Below are 5305 nucleotides of genomic sequence, written 5' to 3'. Positions count from 1 at the left end.
AGGCCAAAGTCAGGATGATGCAAAATGGATCTCCTGATGGGTGACTACTCAAGGTAACCATGGAAATGAGACATGCAGATCCCCTTTTCACCCCTCTCACATGTTTCTCACACCTTTTCCTTCTTAAGCCCCTCTCTCAGCCCAGGAGAATGAGATGGCTCCTTTAAGGCTTAAGCCCAGCCATTCTCACATCTGCCAACATTTGACCAATAAAATCTGCTTTACTTCTACCACACCTCACTTTCCATGCTTTGACTTCTGAGTGATGAGCAGCTGGACTTGAGCCGGTTACAGGAGGGTAAAAAGAGTCATTAAAGTGAGAGGCTCCATGTGGGTGGTGTGCCTGGGATGGAGAAGTATGGTGAACTCAGATCTCATCCAGAAAAGAGGGCCAACGACTTATGGGATCACTCACAATTATGAATGCATCCATTGCCCCAGTAAAAGAGAAAGACAGTGATAAACAAAGAGAAATTGCCTGCTTTTCTCAGCCCCACTCCCTGCCTCTGTGCAGCAGTTCATTTCCTCAGCACTAGAGTTCCATACACCAGGGATGGCAGACACAAATGTCCTGGGGCCAGGCAAGAAAAGGTGACTCTTAATACATCCAGCACACCTGTAGGATGCAGCGGGAGGTGTCCTTCCAAGATCCTGTTCTGACAGTTAGCCAGTTTTCCAGCAACGTCCTATTTTTTTTTTTTTTTTTTTTTTTTGCTGAATGCACACAGACTTTTTCTTATGGGAGTTCCCAACATGGGTCCTCTGGTCCCCACCCACTGGGGTATTAGCTGACTCCTGAACTGAACTCATTGTATTCTGATTACAGTGGCTTTCCAGAAAGGTGTGACATCTAGTCAGAAAAGTGCTTCTCACGTTTTTGCTGAAACCTGGAGTCTTGTTAAAAGGCAGATTCTGATAGACAGGTCTGGGTGGGCTTTGTTATCCTGAGCCCTTAAGAGGCTCCTCGGTGATGTAGTTGCTGCTAGTCCTGGTTTGAGGACCACGCTGAATAATGAGCTCTAGAGCTCATTTGCTTCTACTTTTTTCACTCTGTGCTGTTTTTAAGATCTTTCCATGTTGCATGGCTTCTGATGGGTAAATAATCTATTCCACGGTGTGCACTCCCCAGTTTTCTGATCCAGTTATTCTGAGATGGACCCTGGCTGCTTTTAGCTCCTCACACAGCTGTGCTGAGGGCAGCATCTGCATGGTGACCCCCACCAGCTGCAGGAGAGCTTGTCTAGGGTGTGAGCATACACTTAATTTGTAGAGGCCCCCCCTACTTGGTTGACAGTGGCAGCAACATAGCCTCTCAGCACCCATGCCAAAAAGCAATGCCAATACTTGGCATACCCAGTGTTTTGTTAATCTAATAGGCTAAAGTGACCCACTTCTGTGTAATTTCCATTTTCCAACAAATCGTGTATTCTCTTCATGTTTGGGAGCACTTGGAGTTTCTTTCTGTTTTTGCCTATTTTCATCCTTTGTCTGCTTTTCTAATACAGTTGTAATCTTTCACTTGGCAATTTACAGGGATATATCTGTATCTGTGTATATTACACTAGATAGCAGTCCTTTTTCCATTTCAGACATCGAATATATCTTGCTCCAGTCCATTACTTGCCTGTTAAGTGTGTCTCAGGTGTCCTTTGTTGAGCAGAAATCCTTGATGTAAACAAATTCATCCCTTTGGCCTGGTGATTTTTACTTTCTGGGTTTTAAGAAGTCCTTATTCACCTTTCTGCCATAATTCTCCCACATCATGTTTTATTCACTTATGGTTTTATTTTTTACTTTTAAGGTTTTTAATGTTTCTAGAAGCTACCTCTGTATGTAGTGAATGTAAAGAAAAATAAAACTGTATATCTACTACCACCATCTACAAAGTGGATAGCATTTTATTTATAGATAGCACTTTATTTATATTATTAATTTGGGGACACTTGACTTCTTTATCCTATTAAGTTATGTGCATTGAAGAACACTAAATGTCTCTGTTTTTCAGGCCTTTAAAAAAAAGTCTCACTTAAAATTTTCCCCTAGAATTTTATGTATTCTTTTCTAAGGCAGTTCCTAGACATTATGCATTTTATTGTTGTCATTAATATTTAATTTATCTAATATCTAATTTATTATATTTATAATACATAATTTATTATATTTATTATATTTTCTAACTGATATGGAGAAATGCTATTGAGTTTTATTAAGTTTTGTATCCACCAGACTTCCAGAATTCTTAACAGGTGTCAAGGTTTGTATTTTGATGATTTTGTTTTTTATAGACTTAAATATATAAATAATGTCATAAATGTACATAAATGACATATAGTAAAATGTCTCTAAATAAAATGACATATTTATTTACACAGACATAAAGACAGTTCTATGTCTTCTCTTTATAATCCTCACCCCTCTTTCATCTGCCTTTTTCCTTCTAGCATTCACCAGCCCTCCGGCATTGTGATGAACACTAGCAATGACAGCCACATCCCTGCCTTGGGGCCCATCTTTAAGAGGATGCGTCTAAAGTTTCTGCATTATTATAGTGTTTTGACATATAACCTTTATAAAAGATAAGGAAGTTCTTTCTATTCCTAGATTGTTATGAAGTCATTATTATTATTGTTGTTGTCATTGTAATTATTATCACTGCAAATAGGAGGTGAATTTTATCAATAATTTTTCTGTATCTATTGAGATAATCATATAAATTTTCTTTTTTAATAAATCATAAATAATGTTTACATATTTTCTAATGTTGAGCCATCCTTGCATTCTTGAGATAAACCCTACCTGGTTATAATGTATATTTTAATGCATTTACATTGTGTTAGCTAATATTTTACTTAAGCTTTTGCATTTACATTTGTAAGTAATATGAGCTTCTTTCCTTTTTAAATTTAGTTTAGGGATCAAGGTTACACCAGCTTCCTAACATGAGATGAGCAATCTTTACTTTTTTTGACACTGAATTAATCGCCCCTTGAGAGTTGGTTACAAATCTCCCACAAAACTGTCTAGACAGGGGGCTCATTGGAAGGGGAATTATTAGATTTCAATTTATTTAACATTCATTGGCCTATTCAAATTTCCTATTTCTTTTTGTGCCAATTTTTGCATTTTCTATTTTCCTAGAACTTCATCCACATCATCTAGGCTTTTCAATTTATCTACAAGTAGTTATCATGCTCTTTTACTACTATCCAAAGTAAATCCCTCTTTCATCCCTTGAGTATATGCTTTTCCACTCTCTCAATTCCTCTTCCGTTTCACTCTGCTTGGGTGTTGCTGGTCTCACTGTTCTCACTTTCACTGATTTCTGCCCTTTACCTTATTGCTTTTGGTTTGCCTTGTTGCCCATTTTCTAATGTCTTTATGTGAATGCTTAGTGCATTTTTTCTATGTTTTTGGTTCCTGGTAATTTTGTTTAAAATCATAAATTTCCCATTAAATGCTGATTGACTGTAACATTTTTATACTGTTGATTTATTGAAGTTTTAACATTTTTCATATTTCTTTTTTAAACCAAAGGTTATTTAGTAATGTGGAATTCAATTTCTGGCCACATGGGATTTAAGGAAGAATTCCTTCACTATTAAGTTCTAATTGTATTACATAATTATTTTCAAATAAAGCCTCTACGATGGTGACTCAGTGAAACAAGTTGAGGTTTCCTTTGTAGCATAGTGAATGGTCACAAATCTTCATCAGTATTTCATATGTGTTCAAAAAATGTGTATTCTCTGTATTTGGCAGTGGGGGGTGGGAGTATATGTCTCTACATATTTCAAATAGCTAAAACTTATTGATTAAGTTATTCAGCTGTTTTAGCCCAATCCTGTCATAATCAGGGGTGAGCTAAAGGATATTGTGATTTGATATCTTTTTCTTACCATAATGTGTGGCTGGGTCAGGTAAAAATTAGCCAGGGTTCTTCAGAGAAATGGCACAAATTGTGTGTGTGTGTGTGTGTGTGTGTGTGTAGAAAGACATGATAAGGAATTAGCTCATATGATTATGGAAGCTGACAAGTCCCAAGATCTGCAGGATGAGTTGATGAATTAAAGACCCAGGAGAACCAGTGGTGTAGTTCCAGTCTAAATGCAGACAGGCTCAAGACTGAGGAAGAGCTGATGTTTCAGTACGAGTACAATGGCAGGAAAAGCCAATGCCCCAGTTCAAAGGCAGTCAGACAGGAAGAATTCTCTCATATTTGGCCTGCCTTTTTGCTCTAATCAGGACTCCAATTGATGGGATGAGGGCAATCCACTTTACTTAGTCTACAGATTTAAATGTTAATCTAATCTAAAAACACCCTCACGGAAACACCCAGAATAATGTTTGACCACATATCTGGGCACCCTGTGGCCCAGTCAAGTTGGCACATAAAATTAACCATTGCAGTGTGTAAAGCATATGTGGGAAAATAGTTTGAGGCAGGTGGAAGAACTCTTTGCCTGTCGTAATGGGAGAGAGGGCCCTGAATGTACTGAATGTGAAACCATAAGTGAGTGTACTTGTCAATGGAACATGGAAGGACTGTGGCATAATAAAAAAAATAAATATCTGGTCTTTGTCTTGGCACAGAGCTCCTAAAACGTTTGGAATCTCCCGAGTGATAAGAATGTCTTTTGCATGCTTGCTCTGGCAGCACAGATACTGAAATTGGAATGATACAAGAAGATTAGCATGGCTTCTGTGCAAAGATGACATGCAAATTCATGAAGCATTTCATTAATAAAAAGAATGTCTTTTGTAAGCTAAAGAGATGATTGGTGGCTGGGAGCCCCCACATAGCTTCAGGATCAGGGCTGATCACCAGAAAGACCAAGCCATGATTAGAGGATTGGGAATTTCAGACCCACCCCCCAACCTCCTGGGTGAGGAAAGAGGCCAGAAATTTGACAGCAATCATTGATGATCAATTATTTCATCAATCATGCCCATGTAACAAGGCCTCCCTCCGTAAAACCCTCTAAACAACAGGGTTTGGAGAGCTTCCAGGTTGGTGAACACATGGAGGTGCTGGGAGGTGTGTGCCCAGCAAGGGTGTAGAAGCCCCGTACCCCTTCTGAGACTTTGCCATATGCTTTTCTTCCATCCAGCAGTTCCTGAGTTGCACTCTTTATCATAAGCCAGGAATGGTGAGTGCAGCATTTTCCTGAGTTCTGTGAGTGTTTCTAGTGGATTCTTGAACCTGAGGGGAGAGGGCTGTGGGAACCCCCAAATTTGTAGTTGCCTGGGCAGAAGAGGGTACCGCATTTGTGGCTGGCATCTGCAGAAAGCACAGTCATGTGGGACT

The 5305-nt window shown here is 38.9% G+C and overlaps 1 non-coding gene across 1 annotated transcript; it reads left to right on the top strand.

Moving 5' to 3' along the window:
* The first annotated feature begins 4642 nt into the window (after positions 1–4642).
* Positions 4643–4744, top strand: LOC115832255. Its single transcript, XR_004027681.1, has one exon. It is a non-coding gene; the product is annotated as a U6 spliceosomal RNA (small nuclear RNA).
* Positions 4745–5305: the final 561 nt, after the last annotated feature.

The sequence above is a fragment of the Nomascus leucogenys genome, chromosome 21 (assembly GCF_006542625.1).
Source record: "Nomascus leucogenys isolate Asia chromosome 21, Asia_NLE_v1, whole genome shotgun sequence".
NCBI lineage: Eukaryota > Metazoa > Chordata > Mammalia > Primates > Hylobatidae > Nomascus > Nomascus leucogenys.
This window is presented reverse-complemented; position numbering and strand designations above follow the sequence as displayed.